Source organism: Pteropus medius, unplaced genomic scaffold (genome assembly GCF_902729225.1).
Source record: "Pteropus medius unplaced genomic scaffold, Ma_sr-lr_union100, whole genome shotgun sequence".
Taxonomy (NCBI): Eukaryota; Metazoa; Chordata; class Mammalia; order Chiroptera; family Pteropodidae; genus Pteropus; species Pteropus medius.
Window position 1 is genome coordinate 2,155,174 of NW_024351648.1, and position 24,782 is coordinate 2,179,955.

Here is a 24,782-nt window from a genome sequence, read left to right on the forward strand (position 1 = left end):
TATATCTTCAAAGTTTGTTATCATGGCCTGAGCTGGGTTAAAATATAACTATAGCGAGGGATATTGTTCCTTTCGAGATCCAAAATAGTTGTGAGCCAAACCTAGAAGTGAGTCACTCCAGAAATGCTTTCGTAAAAAATCACTTAAAGCTATAATCTTAACTTTATTAGGCTACCAGTGCCGATCCTCCAAATATTTGAATTTCGGCAAACGTTAATGGATTTTATACTACGTGCAAGGACCTATGCTGACTGCAGTGGAAATTCAAAAGACATGATCCAAAGAAGTCTGCTTGAAACAGACTTCAGAGACGCATACGTCAGAAGCTAAATAACAAGATGAAAATATATGCCTCCTATTTGTCCGTAGACAACACTAACCCAGAAAAAAATAAGATGACAAATTCACTGAAATACGTATATATATTCTTTGCCTCTGACTTCATCTGCAATTTGCATAAACTCCACTTCTCACCTTTGTACATCTTTATATTCCCCCAAGAAATCCTCAGTTCTCTAGGAGGTATCCCGTCCTTTAAGATCCGCTTAACCAAAAAGCTGTCAGGTCTGGAATAGATAAAGAATAATGCCCAGGCCGATCCCGCTTGGTGGAGGTTCAATGGGCAGAGTCTGGGCTCCATGAAATGAAAGATCAGTTTCCATCTCCTCTTCCTCCCAAACGTAGTTCAGACTCACTCTCATCTTACTCAGTGTGGGCTTTGAACTCGGCCAGAGCGAGATTTTATCCCCTACTTATTAGCATCAAGCCTTCAGACAACATTCATCACTTTATGTCTGACTTGCAAAATGGGAATAATAATGCCTACCACACGGGTCGTAAGTATTAAATACGATAAAATATTTACATTGTCTGGCCCATGGAAAACACTCCATAAATGTTTATTCATGTTCTCAAAGCACAAATCCCTTCTTGGAACACGTCCAGGAGGGAATGACTCTCCTCCCAATGGTTCTACAGATTTGTGAAGACATCTCTTTGGTATCATTCTTGTCTCAACTCAAATGTCACTTCCCCAGGGAGGACTTCCCCGACCACCCAACCAAAAGAAACCCCCTCTTAGTCACTCTCTTTGCCATCAGCAGAGTGGCCAGTCATCCCAGCTGGCCTGGAACTGCGGGCTTTTGGGGGATACGGGCCTTTATGTGCCAAACCCAGGACGGGGCTTTGCCACTGCCTCATATCATTCAGTTGATTTTTTCTCGCTTCCTTCAAACTAAAATATAAACCCCTCGAGGTGGTTCACAGCACTGTTCAGATACCTACAGCACCACTTAGCACACAGTAGGCACTAAACAGCTATTTATTGAAAGACTGAATGAACCGTTAATGAATGGATCGGCTCGTTGTTTAAAATACTCATCGTTTAAAATAATTCTGTTCTCCTAGTTTGACACCCATAAATGCATAAGGAGCACAGTTTTGTATGACACCACAATTAATTCATTTATTATTCTTTTTCATTTTAAATTTTTTACTCCCACAGTTAGTTTTAAAAAGCCTTTTGTACCGATCTCATGACTGAGTTGTGAGCACTTGAACTTGCGTGGCAGTGAGAACTTCAGACAGCTGTGTTCTTTCTCCCCCGATCCCAAACAATATTAAAAAGGATTCACTGAAATGTAGACATTTCTACCATTTACCCTGGAATGCTGGCTATATCCGATATAACCCAGTCTGTAAATATAAGATTAGCGTCTGTAAAGGAAAAGCTCTCCTCTATAAAAGTGCATTCAAAAGGAAATCTCTTCCCCCCGCCACCTTATAAGAAGCAGCAGCATTACTTTAAGACCCATAATTACCTTAAATGTTCCACAAAGTATAAAAGCTACAGATGTTAAAACACAATCTAAGACCGTATCTTTGGACTCTAAAATGAACCAGATAAAGATGATAACCCTTTTCCCCACTATCAGTTTACTATATAAATGAGAAGACATAAAATAGTTTTAGATTTAATTAAAGTAATTGAATTGCGTTTTGTAGTTCTGATTGTCATTAACATTCGCGACCTCTCTGTCACATCGATGTGCCAGAGAGTTTTTCCAATGGATATTTATTATGAATATCATCATCAATAAGCACCATCAACATATTAAAATTAATTTTAACTTCTTTATGGAAGACCGAAAGCGTAACCAGCTGCTGAAAACCATGCGTTCTAAATCATTTTTGATCGATTCAGCACAGCTCAGCCTCACGTACAACTAACGGGGAATTTTATGCGTGTGTAGGCAAGTTTCTATATATCTAAAGGATTGAATTTTATTTTATATCTAACTCTGGTTGCGTTAAGCACGTAATTCCCCAGAGCCCCAGCATTCATGAGCTGTTTTGAGCGCTTACTGTTCAGTCTTCTGCTGGCTCGTGTCATGCCCGCGTGCGTGCATATCCTGCCCCACATGGACATTTGGTCTCATGCTGACGGCTTGCAAAGAGCTTAATAAAAGACAGGTTTTTAGTGCATCAAAAGAACTTAGTCCACAGGTGTTCTGAACCGGGCTAACTTGTGTATAGAACAAACAATTGCACTCTGGAATTTGAGCCTCTAAATTGTATCAGTTGAGCACCAGCCCAGAAGGGAGAAAAACACCTTTCATTACCTTACCTGCGGGCGTGGCGGCTTCGGGCCGTGTAGGGTTACAGCGGATTCTATTCAGCTCACTGGCCACTGGCCGCTGGCCGAGTCGCTGCTGCTCCTCCTGGTGAGGCTGCCAAGGATTCCGGTGGAGCATCTTTAGAGAACATCCCCGTCTCTGTCTCCATCCAGATTTATTTGCCTTCCACAGCTTCGTGCATGTCCATATCTCTTTCTACAGTTCCCACTTCCAGAGCATCCACGACAAGCCAGGCGCTGTGCGGAAGATTTTAAATGCAGCGTCGCACGTCGCTCCTCCCGACAACACCGTGAGGCTTAGGGAGGCTAAGAGCGTACGTGAGGTCACGTCAGTGTAAGTGGAGGACTCGGGATTCAGAGCCAGGTCGGCTGGTTGGAGTCCAGAGCCGCCACCTTGACCTTCACGCTGCGCTCCGCGCGGCAGCCAGCTGATCACGGGCTCCAGGCGGTCGTCCAGCCTCCCCGCCGGCCTCCCCTTCAGTCCTTTCTTGCTTGGGTCTCTCGCAGCTCTGTCCTTGGCCCTTTCCATTCCTTCCTCCCTCCAAGTACCTCTCTAATTATTCTCCTCCCCTCCCGTGATGGCCCCAGGTGCCAGCCACCAGCCACCAACTTAAATCTGTCTCTCTCCTGCACTCCAGGCCTGGAAACTCGACTCGCTGCTCCCATCTGCTCTTGGGGAAGCGGGGTGCCCCTAGGCCGCCCAGCATTGCCCTTCGGAGCTGGCCCAAGCGAGCGTCTTCTGCAGAAAGCCTGCTCTTCCCGTGGCGCTGCCTCGCCCGGCACCCATAACCCCCACCCAGGCCAGTCTCCTGGCTCCTTTGCTTTCTGTTCCTTCTGTCCATCACTAGCCCGTTCATACCACCTCTCACCGACTCTGCTCCTAAGATCGGTCCCCTTGCCGCCATGCGTGCTGACCACACAGTCGTGTCATGCTCAACCGGGGCAGTTTACCTCTCGGGGCACGTCTGTCTGTCATCACAAATGGGGGGAGGAGGTCCTGGCACCCAGCTGGTGCAGACCAGGGACACTGCTGAACATCCTGCAGTGCCCAGGACAGCCCCCAGCAACCAAGATGACACAACCCAAAATGTCACCAGTGCTGAGGCAGAGGAAGCCTGGTCAGTCTAGCGTCATCCGGCACTCACCACTGCTCGGGACATTATATAGTCATCTGTTTACTTGTTTGTTTTCGGTCTTCTCCAGCCAGGATTAAGCTCCATGACAATAGAGAAGTCTGTCTTTTGTCTACTCTTGTGTAACTGTGCTCAGCACGTAGTAGATACTCAATAAGCATTTGATGACTGAATAGTAACAGGAAAATATATATATAAGCATATATATTGCTCCTTTTTTTAAACTCGCATGTAGTTATTATATAAAATATAAAAGGACCCTTGACATTTTATTTTGCTTAAATGATCGCATCATAGATAATCACATGTCAAGATTCAAGTGAAACCTAACCTAGGACAAGTAACATGCTGATTCTGCCCGGCCAGTGACTGTCAGCTGCATGTCCCCTGATGTCTGGGCCCCAAGCAGGGACCAAGCACCATTTCACATAACTCACGGCATTCACATTGAACCAGAAATGAGATGCATTAGAGTAATTCCTTGTTTGCTGAGGGAATTCACTATGAAAATCTGAGTGGACCAGAAAATCCAGATAGCACAGCTGTTACCGCAGGCCGGTCATCTCCGGGGACAGACCATCCTCGCCTGCGGGCGAAGCTGACGAACCTCTCTTTGCCTTGCGAAGTCAAGGCAGCCTTTCCAGATGCCAGAATATCGTAATATTCCAAAATGTTGATGTCCTGGAATTTTGGACATATATACAGACACCATAACAATAAAAGGAAGGTTTTTTAATAGGTTTTTTATAGTAGTAGTAACAGAAATGATTTGATGATGATGATGATGATGATGATGATGATGATGGTGATAGTAATAATAATAACAATAAATGTTATTATAGGCTAGGCTTGCTTTACCAATTTATTTGACTAGTGGCCCACCATCCACCCCGCCACCCACCCACCCCATTTGGATTTGTTCGTTTGTTCAGTTTTTTACAGAGCACGTGAAACCAGCTTGGAAAGTGTCGTTGTGTAAAAACCATGGGTAAGAGCTCAGGGAAGGTGACAGGGACCATGCCAGCCGGGGCCAGCTCACTCTGTTCAGGATCTCTCTAGAGAACCGGGGACGGCGTCTAGGCAGAGCCAGGATGTGACCAGCTGGGGAGGAAAGCGTCAGACAGACCCAGGATGACCAGTGTGGTCCAGCCGAAAGGTCGCGAGGGTCCAAAACTCAACCCGAAAAATCCGTGTCTTCATCCGTTCCTGTTTCTCACCACAGCAGGTCTTGAGCCCTCATTAATTTTCCTAGGTTGTTAGAAAACCTCACTGCCACCTGGTCCTGTCCGCCTCCCCCGCCCACCTCATATTGTTCACATTCCCAATGGGACAGCAAGCGGCTTCCCTCCCTGACCCTTCCTGGCCCATAAGGTGCACGAAGTCAGGGACACGTCTGTGCTGGCCAACCCCCATGACCAGCACATAGTAGGAGCACCGTCCGTATTGGCGAGCGAACGGGAGTGTGGACAGCTGATCCCTGGAACAGACGTGCTGCATTTTAGAATGCTTTCGAGTGGATTCTACCAACTTCCAGACCACTCCCCCAGTATCAAGATGAACGCCTTATAAAACATAACCTTCTGAGTGCGTACATAACTCTTCCTGTTTGACTTTATACCTCACGTGACCTCTCGTGCTTCTGTGAGTCAGAGCCTCCAGCTGGCAAGGATCCTATCTGTCACTTGTCGGCAGGCAGAAACCCAAACACCACAAACCCTGGTTGCTTCATCCTTTTTCCTAGTCACAGATCACCCCTGAGGGGCAACATCTACTATCTCTGTCACGTACACCTTCGGCGTCTTGATTTACCTTCCCGACTGCCAACTCCTATTGAATTATGAAACACAGTTGGCCTATTTCTCCTCTGAATTCTTAACGCTCCTCAGCCAAAACTTCAGGTTGAACTGAATCAGAAAAGTCCTTGCTAATACCTGCCCCAACTTCGGAGGCGTTCAGATCTTCCGATTGATTGCTTATGTAGCTTAAACTACGCCATTCGTTGCTCCACGTCAAAAGAATATTCAAGAAACTCAGAGCCTTCCAGATGTAGCCCAGACTACCTTTACCTTCTCATCTTCCACGATGTCTCTCAACGAGTGTACGGTTAAGCCGCCCTGAGTTCTAACGAGTTTCAATATCTAGAATCAAATAGTATGTTATTGTCACTACTGTTTCCTATCACCCAAACTCTTTTCCCACTTTATGTGGGTGCTTATGATGCGGGGTTCTTTCTCAGGCCAGCCGATGTGATGTTGCAGACTGAGCAGGGCTCTTAGACACTGATTTGGGTTTTAAGGCGGAGGCGAGATGACATCTGCGCTTTATGCTGTTAAGTCAGATTTGTCACGTCACTCTCTCTGCGGAGGAAACCAATGGACCCTTTGAGGCTCCTTCTGGAAGAAATTTCTTCCTTATTAACAAATGCCGGATAAGCCCAAAGGTTTAAAGATTTAAAGACAGATCTGACCACAGGCAGGGCCTAGAGACTTGTCTCTGCTGTGCTTCCCGAAGCCAATCGGCCCCACTGATTTGGCCCCAGGCACACCTCCAACAGCTAGAACATACTTCTCTGCAGCTCCGGACTAGCCTAAGGCCAGAAGTGAGAGAGAGATCCAGCAGACACTTTCAGCCAGCTGAGCCGTTCTGAAGTCTGGTTTACGGTGCTTTATCTTGACGTCTGTCTACAACGAATTGACCAATCTGGCCATCTTCTGCTTTCCCTCTGTCTCCAGAAACGTCCAGAATATTCTCCGCGATGCCCGGAGGTAAACTGAAAGGTCGACTCATGTGTAGATGCTGTCTGACAGTAGTCACTTGACATCAACACATACCTTTGGACGTTGTCCAGATCAGTTATATTTAATCTAGTGACCCAGAGGTGACTCGTAGGTTAGTCTTCATACACTTGTGAGCCACGAGCTAGTCGGTAACAAACTTTCCTATTTCACTCCAAAATACTGCGAAACCCCTTAGGGGATCCACTGATTATACTGTAGAGGTTTGTATGAACCAACGAGGGTAAATAATTAGACTATATTTTTAATTAATATCGCAATGCCTTCTAGCATAACGAGAGTTAAGATTATGACAGTTAACAGTGGAGAAACAGTCCTGCCCTCGATGAAGCCAGGAAGAACAAAGGAAGTTTTGTCAGATTGACAAAAATACCCTGCAATTCTGGCGATCTTATGTCACAGTTTCTGGTGTGTTTGAAGGAAGTTTTCAATTTAGCAAATGCTCTGTTTGCCAAGGTGAATATTGGTCTTTATTACTAAAAATAAATCCAGAGAAAATGAAAGGCAGGTACTGTACATTTCTAGTTGGCATAATTGCAAAACTTTCTGTAATCATGTGAACTTTATGGGAATAATAACAATTAACACAGATTTCATAATGGGTACTGTTTCAGTTTTTCTTTCATTAAGCTTCATAAAAATATAGGCTCATGAAAAAGCCAGTTCAATTAAAGCCTGAACTTTTCATTATTTTTAACACATTTTACCTATTTTTAATTGATGAAAGTGTTATGTACTTTGCCAACCAAAAAATTTTTCACACTTCTTTAATTCAAACCAGCTTGATTTTTGCAATTCAAATAGACAGGTTATTATTTCGTATTAACTGGAAATCAAATAAAGTAATGGTAAAATTTATTAAGTAGCTTACAATGCATACATTATTTCCTAAAGAAATTTATTTTATATTTGAAATACAGTAAATACATTTTTGTTTAACCCTAGCTAATCCCCACAATTCCTTAATGAGGAGTTATTTTACCAATAATATTTTACAAACCAGAAAACCCAAGCTTTCAAAAGTTATATAGCTTGCCCGAGGTCATCGAGTAAGTGGAAGGGCCAGGATCCTGTCATAGGTAATATAACCATATTACAATATAACCATATTGTAATATCTGCTGCGGGCTTAAGATAATAAGCTCCTTGAGCAAGAGTTCTGTCTTCTCTTACTTGTTCGTTTGTTTGTTTATATTCGTGTTTGCTTGCTTTTTTTCTCGTGCACTGTTGCTACGCTAGGTATACGTTAGTATCTCAATAAATCTAGTTAACGAATAATTTGTATTCCGGTTTCTATTAAACACAGTTCTCTATAACCTGCATGTCTTTACAGTTATGTCAAGCCAACTCTTAATGATAATGACAATGACCCGTGAGACACTTCTAGGGAAGAAAAGATTAAGAGACAATGCATCTTTAACTGCTGGCTGAGTTGACCAGCTCCGTCTATAATAGGTCTTATAGATATCTCAATTAGGTCACGTCCCGAATTAAATTAATTTTCTCATCTTCTACCCAGGGTTTCTCTTCGTCGTAAAGCTTTCCAACTGGAAACGAGGAACTCATTCTCAAATCTTGTTTCTCATTCATCCCCCATAAGGTCACGGAGTATCCATCCTACCTGCGAACTCTATCTTTCCATCCTATCCCTTCTTTTACATGTTCAGTCCCTTCACGCCGATCCTTATTCTCGTCTGCTCAGGATTTAACCACCTGGTTGCCTTTCGTTAGTCGCTTACCGCTGGCATTCTCCTTCCCAGGTGTCCAAAGTTCCTTTGTGAAATAAAAGCCTTTCGCTTCCTAAAGACTCTGTCTGGGACTACCCACATCTGTGCACAAGGCCATCCTCTCTACAAAATTATCTTTGTAGAAGGATCTGGAGCACCTAGTCCAATCCCCAGCACGTAGCTGACACTCAACGACTGTTGATCAAAGGCATATTTCATTGTATTTGAATTCAACACCTTACGGATAGTAGGCGTCAGTGCATACTTATTATAAAATTTCTCCAGAGAAGTCAAAATGACTTGAAAGAATATGGAACCCACCCTCACTGCAGTTGAGATGAAGGTGTTTTGCAAAGAAAGACTGATGTGTGGCCCTGCTCTATTTTAAGAGGCACGATTCGGTCACCTCGTCCATCTACAGGTTGGTGATCCTCCCCATCCCAGCTTCCCAGGTACCTGCCACAGCTGTACCTCTCTAGCAGAGGTCACTCTTCCCCGGAAGAGGAAGAGAGTTTTTTCAAGCCCGGATATAGTTAATTAGCAGAAGGCACCAGTGTGCACAAGGCAAGATGATGGACGCCCGCTGAGTGACTGTCCTCACCCACAGCTCTATGGTACTCTGTGGCCCCGGGAGCTCCGGGAACTTCCCCACTGCTCACTGATATGACGAGGTCCTCTGAGAAACACGCCAGCTCTGCGTAGCTCCGACAAAGGTAATTTTCAAAGAGTTGTATCAAATCTTTTAATGATGAGGCAGATCTGTAAATGACTCTGCCACTTTCCAGCTGGCTGAGCCCTGTCACCTCTTCACAGACGAGGACAAATGAGGCAGTGTTTGAAAACATTTAACACCTTGCTTGGCACATAGCTGGAATGAAAGTATGTTACACGTGATTCTGCTTTTTCCTGAATTTTACAGTTTATAAAAATAGAAAGAGGCACCACTTACATGAAATTAATAACCAACTCAGAAGGCTGTTACTAAGTACATTTTGGACTGATCTATTTGTCTCTGCCATTCCCTATGTTAAATTAAAATTAAAACACACTCTTAAAAGAAAAAAAAACTTCCTAATTCAGCAGAACGGCATTCAAAATGACGTATCTGAGCCATACGTTTTGACCCTGAAGGACTCAGCTTATTGTCTAAAGTTTAGCCATCTGAGAACTCGATGTCTGTAAAATAGGGTTGGGTAAAGCACATGGTCAGTAGTACGTATCTGTTACAGGAGAGTCAGGGAAGCCAGTTAGAATAGAACAGGACACAAACGTTTCCCTTGCAAAGTTGAGACCTTTCCAATCATTTCTAAGGGAGTAAAACGCATGAGGCAATTTCAACAGACCAAGCGAGGAACAAGCCACAGGTCTCACTGGGGACGGGATCAAGTGACACACGAAGGAGGCGTGGGCCACCGTGGGGTAAGGGTACCAGCTCTTAGGAACATGGGTCCCCCTAGCATTGGAGTTAATGAGGCCGTCAGTTCACTTATTTTCCTTTTCAGAGAATATCATGATCAATTTGCATGATGATTACGGAAAAAATTAAAACACTATTCCCAAAGATCAAGTTAATAAAGGCTTCGGAGACCTGGAGCTACCCAGAGGAGGCGGGCATGTTGACATGAGCCACCGTTCCATTCAGCAAAGCGCTGGCGAATTTCTGACTCTCCCTGCCATTGTTTTATTCATAGCATCTTATCCCTCAATTAAACCCTGGAGAACCTCTCTCCCTTATGAGCACGTCACGAATTTAATACTCATTCGAAAGGAAAGAAAAGGAGCAGGAGGGACCCAAAAAAAAAAAAAATTCGAACGAGGAAGAAAAAGAATATGAATCTGTGGAATACTCTTGTGGTTGAAAAGCCATTTGCTCCTCCTTTGGCCTAGTGACAGATTTATATTTTCTAGATTCAAGCCGAGTATCATTTCTCCTTGGATACTTCAAGCCCGCCTAAGAGATAGACGCCTACAAGCGACTCACTTTGTTTTTTAGGATCTCGCTAAAGGCAGTTACCCCACGTACACAGCAATTCCTTTTTCAGTTGTGTTTTTACTCCATTCCCGTGTCTTTTACATAAAACTAGATCCTGCTTTTTTCCTCCTACGGAGACCTGCATTCTCTGCCCTATAGAGAAAGCATTGAACCACCTCGAATGCTGGCTTGGTGGGGAAAATCTGTGAAAACGGTTCACATCCCGGTTACCTTCTGACAGACTCCCCCATGTCTGGGGAGTTGTCAAAAAAAAAAACGGAAAGCGAGCGAGATCTGCATTCTTGAAATTGCTCTTTCACGAGACCGTTACAAAACGGGACGAAATAAAAATGCAAAAGTGACACCTGTGCCTCTTCCATCTATTAAGGATGTTACTCTGAGCATCTGAACCATCTTTACGGAAAGCTAAACGAAAAATAGTTAAACCAAGGACTGTCCTATGTCCAACTGTCCTATGTCACAACGAACTTTTCCTTCAAGCTGTTTCCTCCCCTTTAGCTTAAGCTGAGGGAGCCTCATATGTGTAAAGACACACATATTCTTCTCTAATTATTTGTGTCACCTCAGTTGCTCCACGCCTTTCTCCTAATCCACATTAATGTTGATTTCTTATAGTTCGTGGTCACCAAAAAAAGAACGAAACTAAACCAAAAAAAGCTAACGGTTTATGTCCAGCGAACCCGGAAGGCATGAAATACTGTATTCTTTTCCATAATTGACTCAAAGGAAGAAACACTTTAAGGGGACAAAAGAATACTGTCGTGGTGACTTTTTGCATTTTATCCATAATTTATCCATTCAGTCTTTCCAACGACAAAAGAAATCTCTTTGATAATACCATGTCATCATTCCAGGCACAACAGTGACTGTAATAAATTGAGTTTGAAAACATTTCCTGAGTATATACACGTTGGGCTAAGCCCTGTGCGAAGTGCCAGCAGGCCACCATAGACAGCTGAGTAGGTTGTGCCCAGACCAAGGGTGCCCAGCAGAAGTAGCAGCTGAAATCCAGCTTGTTCTTCTGCCAAGCCAAATACCCAGTGCTGGCTACACCTACGGGAAGGGTAGCCCAAGGGACACGGTTTTCTGATAACCATATTTGACAAAAGAAGCTCAGAGTGTGCAAATACAAAGAGCTTGTAACCTCGTGGGAGGCATAATGGAGGTTGATATAAATGATCCAAAAAGCGATTTTTATGAAATTAAAGGTAAACAGTGGGGTGGCCATCGCTTCTCCCCCTTATGGTTGCTATTTGAGTCTCTTTGGTAAGAAGCATAAAGATGCTATTACGGTTACTCTTCTCGGCTCCATGAGACAGAAGTCTGAGTCCCCTTTTTCCAGCTGAGAGAAATGAACCAGAAGTAAATCAACTTCGCCCAGGCCACCCAACAGCTAGTAAGTGACCCCCAGACCCTATGTCGTCCCAGGGTAGAGGGACTAAGAAGAAGGAAGGCAGAAAGGTCTGCGACTAGGGGAGAGGTTGGAGCAGGACCCCGTGGTGGTCAGTAGCCATTTCCATTTGCCCGACAAAATAGTCGGCACATGGGGAACCCTCAAGAAGTATTTGTCTGAGTCCCTTCCAGGAAGGAAGTCTAAAGAACCAACATTTTTTGAGCAGGTCCCGGAGGCACCTAGGGAGTCACATGTAAGGAGACCCTGGCTCTCAGGTGGCCTCATTCATGTCACCCTAGGTCCCAACCCTGCTCCCCCACCCCGTCCCTTACTCTCCCATGAACCCTCTAGGGTTTGGGGACTTTCGTTCTCAAGCCTCACGGACAGGCAGAAGTCCAGACTGCTCACCAAAATCTCTACTCTCGCCTGCCCGTTGGCCCTTCTTCAAGTTCACGAAGAGACAGGAAAACCCTCGAGGACAGCTTCCCATCCATCTGGCTGAGAGTCTTTCATTTCTTTGCCAATAAGGCGATCTGCTTCACGGCACACTTCGATGTACTTGACATCTGTCATAAAACCAGGTCAGGCATACCTGTCTTCTGTTAAAATAAGCCGTTCTACAGGGGGTCTTCTCCTGCTGTTAGGCCCCCACCAGAAATAATTATTGACGTATCATCCACACGTCCAGCCAACCCTCTTCGTAGGAGCCATAAATCTCTGGTCCTGGTTTTCCCCGCTCCCATTGGAGGAAGGAGGTAACACGTGACCAGCGGGAGACACCAGGATGTTAAAACTTGAAGGGGAAGCTGTTGCTTGGAATAAATACCTTTCTTTTTTTAAACATCTTTCAAAAGTTAGCGACTGTGGCAGTACACAGCTGTTTCTTGTGATGAGGCATGAGTTTTCTCCTAATGCTTTCCAGAGATGAGTCTTGTGTCCACGCAGCACCGAGGAAGTTGATAGGCATTTTCTGAGTGGCAGGGCTTCCTCTGTAGACTTAGGATGACTCAGCCTCCAAGGAAGATTCAACATAGGCGAGAGTTCCAGACACCTAGACTCTCGCGACACACGACGAATATGGGAGAGAAGCACCCGTTTTTCTGATTCTTATTGCTTTCTTGAGAGGCACCCATGAAAGAAGCAGCTCTCAGCTCCCCAGAGGCCCGGTGCCAGGTGGAAAACCTGTCACGAGATTATTAAAATCATAACTATGCTCAAAGGCGTTATAAAGCAAAATATACAATGTTCCACTCTGGGATGGAGAACGTAGGCAAATCTTCCTCTTCCTGCTGATCGGGAAGGAAGAAAAGGATGCTTATAGAAAGGAAACGGATTTTAGAAAGATGCGCGTAACTTAGCTGTTTTTTTGCTGAGGCAAAAACAAAGAGGATAATATTTTGAAGATGTTTGCAAATGTTTCCTTGTGGTAAAATTGCCCCAGAAGTGACGTTTTAGCAGTTACGATGTACCACACTGAACAAAACGCGTTACTTGAGACAAATGTTTTACTCGGGGGAAGGGGGAGCTTGGGATGGACAAAGTTGTGGGCACATTCTAGATTCCAGCTCGACCGCCTGAGCAGCCCACATAGCTAGTCGGTGGACAGACGGGGCAGGGTGTCTGGGAAGGTGATGGGGTGATGCATAGCAGAGCGATACAAAGGTTAAAAACTAGAAATGTCCTTTTGGGGGCTTCCAGGGTGGACTGAGATAATATCTGAAGATCCACAGGAAGAAAGTTTGTTCTGTCAGCTGACCCAAAATGGGACTTTTAAGAACTAAGGAAATTCATGCCAACGAAAGAGAAGCCCCCAGAAGTCAAACAGTGCACGTAAAAAATAATATTTTTGGCTGGTAACATTTTTCCTAGGTCCTTCTCACCCAACACTTCAAGACATTTTCGTTGGCACACACCTACCCCGCTCGCTCCAGGCTTCCATGAGAACTAGACCATCTTGCTCACACTGGGAGAAATTATTGAAAGAAATATAAGTGTGTAAGCGTCTTCTTCAGGATCAGGAAAGGGTCTATCATTTGGACTTTGAGTCGGAATATCGTAAAGAAGTGACTTTTTCTTTACCATTCTGCTGTTAACCCAGGAATAAGGACTGCTGTCGAAAGAGTTGCTTTAGAAGAATCTGGATGAGAGATTAACTCTACAAAAGGAGAGGAAATCGCCCATTTCCCCTTGTCTAATCCACTCAACTCAAATCACCCCAAACTGTCAGTGGATTTGAAATGAGAGGAAGCGACTAATTTGATGACCAAGAACATCATGTTAAGATAACGGCAGCGGACCTCACATTTTTAACGATGAGTGGATCAGCTGCAAGAATCAAAGAAGCACCAGTCGCGACAATTGACTTAAAATAGTCAGCCTTTAAATGCACGGGGCCACGAGTTTTCAGAGCAAAGAGTCGTTCATCTTTGCTCTCCAGTGGGCATCCAAATCACCAGGAAAGTCGGATCGACCCCTCTTTCTCGGAGTTTGGGCTAGACAGACATGTCAGCGCTGGCCAGGACTTCTCAGCCTTCCAATAGATGAAGAGGCACCAATTTCTGAACTCAGCCAAAGGACCATCGTCCATTCGCTGGTGACGTGTTGCACCGCTCCAGACACTGCTCTGTAAAAGGGTTGCTAAGCATCGGGCCACCAGCAGGCCTTCTGGGGTCCGCAGAGCGTGGGGGCCTCTCGCACGGACTCCCTGTCCCTGTCGTGTGTAAAAGACGTCACCAGGATGGCTGCAGTGAGTTCGGTGCCAGTGACGAAGGAAGTCACATCAGGAAGGTTGTTCGTTTGCACTGACGGCCGCTGGGTGATGGACACACTGGAGAACATTTCGTACTTTCCACATCGAGGCTTTCGCACGTGGCTTACTTTGGGGGTTGGGGGGGGCCACCTATCCCCCTGGATGGCGTCTACGCATAGCAGAGGGGCTATGGAAGAATGATCCCAGATTTTGACATGTTGCCTGATGCCCGCGTCTGGAGGGACTTGGTGGCTCTTTTCACAATGCTGAATATAAGACAACATATTGTTTCTCCTTGAGAAATGGCTCACCTCCCCTACGGACACCGAGAGCCGGCTTCCGATTATCCGCCGGCCTCTTCTCTCACTGTCCTTGCTCTCTCGTTGAGGTCTGCACCAAAGTCCGACGTGCCTCGAGTTGCTGTCACCATCTCTGCATCTGTGCTCTGGTTTTAATCAAATTCAGCACAGAAAGCAAATGACACGCGTTCACATTTGATGCCAACCAATTCCTTCCCCCTGACTGGCTGGCGCTGAAACACTCTGAGACCACGCAGCTCTGTGTCGTCTTCATCTGCTTAAGCCTAAATCCGTGCCTGTAGGTGGGGAGCCCCGGCTGCTATGAGCCCGATGGCTGATGATAGTATTTCGACGTCCACTGTTAAGCTTCTTAAGTGTCTGCTTCACTTCAGGAGTATTCAGCATATCGTTTTCTAAGAAGCGTACTCAATGTGCCCTAGGTAAAGGAAGATTCGATATCAGGTTCATGGCAGATTATCCGGGACTAAGCTACTGAGCGTTTAGCTCAGCCTCACCTGGGCTTATCTCTCCATCAGTGCACGTTCGCGACCTCTCGGGGCGAAACCGGGTCACTTTGTGGAACATCGTCATTGGGGGCGGGAAGGGCTGTCGAAGCGCTCCGTGTTAAGACTCAGGGGATATAATGAAGGCATGGATGTGGCACATACCAGATGATTCTAAGACATCCACTCGTTTATAAGCAGCCACGCTGCTCATCGTCGGCTTTTCATTCAAAGGAGAGGGATTCAGCAAGGTTGCCGACTTCGGGCACTTCGTGCTGTTCCTCCCACCCAAGCTTCAGGTCGCTTACCTGGCATTTCTAGGCAGTCGAGAAGCCACGTGCGGCTGGACTGAACATCCATCTTCCATTCACCACCAAGGCGAATTCTGGAGGCCCGAAGGCGGGCAGAGGATGGAGCCACTGCAAACCAGGACCTCCGAACGGCCAGCAGGTACTGCCACAGACAGACATGACGCCGTCTCTCTGCGTGGCTGTGTCCAGATTCACTGCAGACGTGACCATGTCTAAAAAGCGGCCGGCAGTATGATTGCCCTTCCCAAGGCGTTTCCTTCATTGGCTGTGGTACTTCTGGAGAGGTGTGCAAAGTCCTTCCTTGAGCACTTTGAATTCAAAGCCAGGAACGTCTTAAGTGATTGAGTAATGTGTTGTATGGTTCTCGCTTTCCTTAAAATAGTAAGCAAGCAAACAAATGCAAGCTTTTCCTTGTGGGACACGCCGACAGTCAACACGACTGGCCCTCCGCGCTAGCCATGCTCACTTTCCTCCCTGATTGTCACGGGTGCCAGACCGTTCCTTCAAATTATGACAGCGTGCTTGTAGGGAGGAACCGTGTTGGCCATCTATCTTTCCTTTGTGATCCAAGCTCAAATGAGGCCCTTTCTTCTGCCTGTGGCTGATCAAACACACAGTAAACCCACACCTCCAATGGGGCTGTAACGACCCTGCAGAGCCCACGACAGCCCAGCCCACCCCTGCGTGGTTCAGCTTCTCGGTTTCCATCATAAAACGAAGCATCTGTTTCAGAGAGGTGGCATCTTTTGATCACCCAACGTATCACTCCGGTCAGAGAGGATGCAGCTCGTTGGGTACACAGGGCTGGTGGCTGGGCCACAGATGACAAATCATCCCCAAGGAAGTCTTGCTCTCTCCTCGGGCTTGAAAAGGACACGTGTTTGGGCAAACACCTGTGGCTTTGATCAAAGTCTCCGTGGCTCACATCTTTTAATAAAAATAGGTCAGCAAACATCAAGGGGGATCTTTGAAATAAGTCCGTCCTTTATTTATCAACTTATTTATTCTTTTTTCATTTATTCAGTGGACACTCACTGAGCACCAGCTACGAGTGAGGCCCCTGGTGTGTAGTATGTGACAATAAACCATGTGCGGAATATGCGTATCGGCCCATAGCACAATACCAAGAGACAAGCCAAACTGCTACATCGTCCATTGTCCCAGCATCACCTGCGGGACTTAGCTTAATGTTAAGCCTCTTGCTACAACTCAGAGAGATAAGAACAGTTTGTTATATAAACCTGTGTAACCTAGAGGGTGTCACATGCTCCGTGCTCTGTGCGTCAGGCTACTGTGGCCGGCGCTTCTCAATGCGACTTCTGTCTATCTGAGCGATAACTCAGTCTACACTGAACGAGACCAAGAAGTTAGGTAAAGATGGCACAGTGCAAGGGCCCATCCTGAAGCTGAAGGGAAAATAACTACACGCACAAGGCACCTGGGGACCAGGCCAGAGACGCGTGTCCTCTGCCATCCATCCGGAAACCTCATCGCCCCTTACACTGAGGCCTGCTCGTGGCTGTCGCGAACGTAGTTCGATACTCCCTCCGGTCCAGGGGGCAAGGTGCCAGAGGTGATGGAGAAGTCCCGTGACGCCGTCGGAAAGCTTTTATCAACCGTCACTAACGTGACACACGAATTCAAACGCACCGTTTGTCATCAGCGTGAGGTGACCAGCTGTGGGACACACAAACGCACGACGAGAGACACGGAGGGGATCACAAGCCGCTCGCGCGCTCCGAGGCTCGGATCGTCATCTGTGACACGAGGACTGGAAGCCTTGCCCAGGCCACCTCTCCAGATGGTTCCAAGAACCAGAGGAGGCCACAGACAAGCATCCTCAGGAATGTAACGTTTATACAATCGTAAACTGGTGTTTTATTTCTTAAGAACCTTCCACTAGCTATTACAGGATTAACAAAATGAACGGTACGGTATCTCTCTGCCTTTCAAGGCGCCTATAGTCCGGTATATATGTCTAAACACGTGAGTGGAAAAAAGTACATATTCACACACAGTTGCTCAGAGAGCAGACATCTTCGTAATGTAATCCAGTATAGAACACAGCAAAGCCCAAACGAAAGCGTCTTTGATTTTGAATATTCTTGGACCATTTCACTTAAATAAGGATGCACAATTTTTCCCTTTCAGAAAGGAGTAAAGATCATACCAATAGGGTCTTTTATGTGAAATTCTATATAAGTTCATTCAGAATCAGATAGAACTAAAATGCTCCAGGAAGATGTCCCCGATCACGTTTCTGTCCCTTGCTTCCTGAATGGCTCAGTAAATCCACCAGATCACGGCTTGACTGAGAGAAGTCATAAACGGCATCACAGAGGACTGGTGTTGATGAAAGTTTTTTTTTTCCTTTATCAAAAAACAGACATATTTGATATTCTGCCAAGAGTGCTAAAAGTAGATTATATCTCCATTTAACTTTGTAGTTAAGTGGTAAGGCAAAACTCTTTGAAATTTATAAACAAAAGTTTTTTGGAGGGTTTTTTGTTGTTGTTGTTGTTTTGCTTCAGAGTTCAAGGCCAAAAGCAACCTTCATTGACTCTCAGACATACTGCACCTTGAATGGACGTAAAATATATTTATGGCCGCTGTAGCTTAAAATTTCCATCCTACTGCGTTTGAACACTGAGTTGGAGTTTACGAAAATAACATCGGCAACACTGCCAACGAGATCCTATAACCTTAACACAAATTAAATATGAAAGTAGCAAAGAAATGTAACCTTTTTAAAGTTCTCTCTATGCAAATATCATGCAGAAGTCACTGACAACCGAATACTCCCATGTCTCATAATATCTGAACCACGCCGAAAAATCACCATGGCAAGCTTGTTATTTTGAACTCTCATACATTCCTTGAAATTTCTATTCACTTTCTGTGATGATCTCTGTACCTACAGCCATCATCTATCGGTAGTAAATTTCTTAAGAGGCCAATACAGTCATAACGACAAAATCACAAATGCGGCTTTTCATAAAACTTCTGGGTCTCTTTACCCTTTGAGACCCAATCGTCACTATGCTCAAGCCATCTTCTAAAATGAATGACAAAAAGTCAAGTCAAATCAGCTAAAACCAAGAAGAATTGATTAGTTGACATAAGTGAAGAGCCCGGAAAGCTTTGTCTTTGATCGTGGATAAATGCGGGCGCTCGGGTGACAGCATCTCATCCATGTCACTATCGTCCCCCTCTCTCTTCACTGTCCTTCTTCTCAGCCAGGCTCTCTTCACCAGCGCCGTCGGAGTAGATACAGCTATTCTAGAAAAGAGAACACTTCTTTCTTTATATCACCAACCAAAGTCCCGGGGGAAACCTTGAATTTCCTTAGCCTGGATCCTGTACCCATCCTTGAACTAATCACTGCCTTTGGCAGGATAAGGCATCTGATCGGCCAACCGAGAAGGAGGAGGAGGAAGCTTCGGAGAAGGCGATGCTGGCGATAAATCGGGATGTGACCCAAGAGTAGCATCTATTAGCCCTACTGTGTCTTTACCTTCAATGTTATCGCAAACGTTTAGGTCCCAAGAAAGGAAGTGAATGATAGATTATTCCATCCTCCTTTTCAGATCATTGATTGTATTTGAAGGAAATGGACACAGAGCTTCAAAGAAGGCAAGGTTTACGTAGACGGTGCCGTTTTGGAGAGAAATTCGTTCTTTCCCTGCTTCATGATTCTTGATGATCTCTATGATCTATACCGTGGACACATTGAATCCTACCGTTCTGAGAAACCCACACTCATCTTCCGATTCAGAAACCGACAAAAGGAAACTACAGAGCGAGCCCCAATGTTTTTTTCCTCAGACTCCAGAAAACGCTGGGAGTTCCCGTGGCCCGTTCTCACACAGTGACAGCCCTCTGACCTGCTGCAGACAAAAGGCTCGTTGACTGGAAGAGCAGGGACACTGATGAGCAGGGCCAAAGGGCTGGGGATCCCGGAAATTCTCAGCTGGTTCAACAAGAATGGGCACCACACCTTCGTACATTCTACAGTGAGCAAGTCACACCAAAAAAAAAAAAAAAAAAATGAGAATTGGAGATAAAAGAGAAGTGCCTCAGGCAGCTGGGGTCCGTGGAGACAGAGTTCAGATAGGTGTCAGGTGACTCTGCTTCTTTCCAGTCTCACATTTTTCTTAAGATTTCTTGACTTCTTTCCATAAGACAGACAGACAGACACCCAATGGAGACCCGTTCTTCACGCCCTGATCCATTGTCCCCCACAGAATCTGACTCCTGCTAGATTCCATCTCTGCCATGACTTTTATTTGAATTGATCTCTCCTTCATCCCTTAGATCTTTTTAGATGCAGGGGCAAAACGTCGATCAAGTCATCCTCCTCTCCTGCTAACTAACATGCCATCATTATAATCTTCTACCAGGTCCTTCACTCACTGGTTTATTACTTTTTCTTCCATTTTCCTTCCCCAAGCAATGGCGCCATTAGGTTTGGTGATCTCCTTGAATTTGCACGTAGCATCGTAAAACCCAGAGTGTATCCTTGTTCTCTGTATATGTCTTTAATTTATACACATGATATCCACGGATTTGGGGGGATTTTTTTTGTTTGTTTGTTTGTTTTCGCTTAGCACAGTTTTTAAGATTTATCTACACGACTTCTTAGCACCCTACGGCATTGCATGGTAAGACTCCTGGCCCTCCAGTGATGAACTCCTAGTCGCCACCGTGCTTACCGCCACAAACAGCACTGTGGGGGACACCCTCAGGGACCTGTGTGAGCGCTCCTCTGGCCTCTACCCCCAGGAGTGGGGCAGCCAGCTCCTGGGACTGCAGGCTTGGCCTCCACCTGGCCCCCATCCTAACTACCCTACAGGAGAACCTACCATGGCGACACTGTCAGATTCTCGTCACGTTAGTGGGAGAGTCTGAGTCTCGGCTAGGTTGAGCGATACGCTTCATTTTATGTAGCGAGTTAGGAGGCAGAGTCAGGATTCCATGCCAGGTTTTCTGACCCCCAGGTTTGCAGCCTTCCACTGTGCCACACTGTCTGCCATGGGGATCTTTTGATCCCATGGCCTATGCTACAGGCATCAGTAAGGACAGAAAAACTATCCCTTCCCTTCCCCCAGCATCCATTTCCCCGGCCTGCAGCGAGAGCCCACCCTGCCTCAAAGCTCGGGGATCCCTAGCCTGGGGTCGGCAGCGATGCGTACGCAGAGGTGAGGGACAGCCCCGTTGGCCAGGGTCCAGGCGAGCTTAGCCCCCGCCCCGCACCCCGATGCAGGCAGATTAACAGCTGCCATCTGGCAAGCAGAGCCTCCCCAGGCAAACTGCATCCCGCCCCTCTAGGCAAATCGCTGGTGTGTCCCTACCAGTCGGGCCCAGTGCGACTCTGATGGCTCTATTAGTGAAGATGAAAACTCGAGATACGCCAAATACAGATTAAATGGCATCTTGGTAACATGATTATCTCTGAATTCCTAGCTGCATAGCAAGACAGCCAAGTGACTAATCCAGGGGAAGGCTGGGAGCGTGGGACAGAGGAGTCACCGCCTGCAGCCTCCTTTACTCCGTCAGAGGCACACTGTACTAAGGAGCACCGAGAGTGGCTTCCTCTGTAAAAGTCACGCTAACACAGAGAAGATTTAATTTCTTGAAGTTCTGAGGTTCCAAATTCAGAGCGGTCAGTAACAAGACGAGAGGGAGCATGCTGGGAAAAATCAGGACGCAAGAATCCAGCAAACGTTGATGTACACACACAGCATCATTGATGAAAACCGCAGAAATGAAAGGATGGCGATGATTTAGAAGAATGTCCCGAAGCCGCAAGTCACTGTCTCCCACTTTCTACTTCTGTCTTCAGCTTACTATTATCTAGAAAGTTCTCCTATGCCTGTGCTTCAGCACACTAGCTACATAAGTGCATGTCATTTCTATGAGTCAGGCATCGTCATTCCCATTTTTCCGTATGAGAAACTGAAGGCTTGAGAGTGTTAGCAACTTGTCTGAAGTTTCTGCCCCAGCTGAGACCCAACCGCGGGTCTTTGCATGTCCGAAGTCAGTGTACTACTCTTAAGGAAATGCCAGGGTTCGCCTTCCCAGTTTGAGGGAGCTACAGAGAATTTGGGGAGGCTTCCGAAGATTATTTCCAAAACAAATGGAAAGCCAGCTCCCATAGAGAGGCTTTGAAAATTTCATCTTTAAGGCACAAGATTGAGACTTGTCAGGTGGCGGTGCTGTTTGTGAAGAGCTGTGAATAATTGAACGATGAAAACATCCTGTAATTTAGCTGAAATTTTCTAAGAAAGTCTTTGCCTGGCAACTATGGAATGGACGAGGAAACCGTCAAGCATCCTATTTAGACCCAAATGTCTCGAAGTCTCCCGACAGTCAGATCGGTAGAGGCCAAGGGCATGAATTGGTGGCACAGCACCTGTATGAAACTGTGCGTCGTATACAGTTATCTAACTACGTCTTGAGAAAACCGCAGACTTTCTCCTTTCTCTTGAAGTGCTTCTCCATGCACACGAAGTAAGTGAACAAACGCTGGCTCTAATACTCCACCTTCTCGATCAGATGCATCATTACGCTTGGAATATTATCGCCTGCGTTTCGCACTATCGCTAGGACTTTAATTTTTGGTGAAGTCCTTGAAATCCCTTCCTAGAAACACAAATGAGATCACACTCTCCATTCTCCTGCCTAAAAGTGTCTTTATCACCCACGGATCCTCAAACAATCAGCTAAATTCCATTGTCACGCTGAATTTCTTCCCTTTCTTTTGCGATGCATTCATAAACTTACTCAGTCTTCTGCCTTCTCAATGGAAAAAAAAATTTATAGAAACGACCAAAAATGACCCATAATTGTAAATGGCTCTAAAAAGCCATATGGGAGGATGAATAATCTTCCTTTTTTGTTTCTATCTTTCCTAAATATTCCTTCGCTTTGTGTTTGCAAATCCCTTTTACACCCAGCTTTGGTCAAAATTGTCGTTGGCATTTGCCAGTTCGAAATGTCTTACAAAATGATTTGCTTCTTTTGTAAATAAGGAAAAAACTTTAGGAAATATTACTTCGAAATACTGTGCTGGAGATGTAGTTAGTCGGTAGCACTCCGCAGCCCAAGGAGGGTCGTGAGTGGATTGTTTAGCATGTATAAATGGTGACCCAGGACATATTGAGTGCACGCCTCCATATCTTCTAGTGTCTGTAGTTTGGGGCATCACAGATATTCTTTCGGGAAAGAATCATATATTTCCTATCTCAGAAAGGCCTTTCATTTTGGGTTAAACTTTCAAGTGACAGAAATTGGGACAAAGTTTTAACCACTTGGCTGAGGCTTAATGAGGACACCAGAATTTTCAAATGAATGAGTTCACCCACTTTTACTGGCTTCCTTTTCTTATTTTTTACCTTAAGAAGTTAATTTATTCCTCTTACAATTGAAATGCCAACCTTTTCTAATATTATTCTTGCAAGGTAACTTCTGATTTGGCTACTCTTTATCTTCTCTCTGTCTCTTATCACCCTATGTTTTTCAGGAAAAAAAAAATCTCTTAATGGTACATCAAGGAGAAAGATCAGAGTTGGGAGATCATTTTTAAACCAAAACGGTTGTCAAAATTAACCCAATAATGCACTGCAGGGCAATTCACTTATAGGGCACATTATCACATAAATGATAATGCGTTGTAATTTTTACAAACTTAGAAATGACAGCGAGAGCACACTAAAGAAGAATTTTTTAGGTTCACATTTTAAAAGAAAAATAGTTCTCAGATTTTGCCCATTAAAACGCAGTGCATACACACACTCACACACACATACACACACACACACACTATGAATCAGTATGTAGGGTTATTAAAATGAATCTCTTTAAATACTTTTCTTTCCAAATGCAGTTCTTCTTGAATCAGACATCTTAATATAATATTCAAAATTATGAGGATAGAATGCAAAAACTTTATTGAAAAGATAGACCATTTAAGGCAGGATTGGATTGATGCTCAATTAAAACTAAATCTCCCCACTTCCATTCATGATGTGATTTCATTTTTTTTTTTCACTTGTGAAAATTAACCAAAATAAGATATATTATGCCAAGATATCTGGGCAGGAAATTGCCACTAGATGTGAACAAGATACATCCAATCTCTCCACTTTAATGAAAATATAATCAGTCATATCTAAACTGAGAAAAAAAAGACAAAACATGCCAAAGACTCATATTTAGAAAAGTACCATTTAAAATCAGCTCAGTTTATAATGAGGGGATCTGAACAATCAATGAATAAAATGCAAAAAGCATTCAGCCTTGTTGATTTTAAGTTTCTCTTCCACAGACTTTTTTATATCAAAAAGAAATTAAGAAAAATCTGTTTAAATGTCTATTGAAATTCAGAAGGGAAAAATATATACATATATATGTGTGTGTGTGTGTGTGTATATATATATATATATATATATATATATATATATATATATATATATTTTTTTTTTTTTTTAAGGAAAGCATCTTGGCTTTTCTCAGACACATTGAAAAGAACAGGAGCTACTCAGTGCATGAATTTATGAAATAATGCAAATGCTCCATATACACTTAGCCAAACCAGCGCCAAATACTGAACAGAGATACGGTTATGAGAGCCTTTTGGCTAAGAAACACAAAGATTCTTCCTTTTTCTGTATCGTATCTCAAATGATGTTTCCTGTGAAAGCCAAGTTTCATCTTGGGAAAGACTTAGTTTAAAGGCCAAAGCCCAATATTCCAGCACCTTAGGGTTAAACAGAGAAACTGGACAGAATAGTTTTAATGGAAATTTTAATGGAGACTAGTAATCACGGGCGTCACTAGCTTGAAAAATATTAACCAACTCATAGGCTTCACAGCTGTGTGTGTGCGTGTGTTAATTCAAGTGTTTTCTACGCATACACTTGGCCACAAAACCCTTTCCTTTAGTTGCTGGTATGTTTTTGTTTTCATATGTGGCATCGAATGCGTTTCATGTAGCTGTGAACAACTACATTTGATTAAAATCTGTCAGGTTTATCTTTTTAGCAGGGGGAAAGAAATATGTGTTTCTCCAGAAAGGAAATCAGAGTGTCTTTATGATAGATGCTGAGTGGAAAGCTGGATACTGTCACTTTAAGTGAAGAAGCAGAAAGACAGGGTGGCTCCTAGCTCTCACCATTGGCCGCTGACATAATTATTATGAAGCAAAGCCCTGTTTAAATCTTATAATCCTTGTTTATAGAATAGA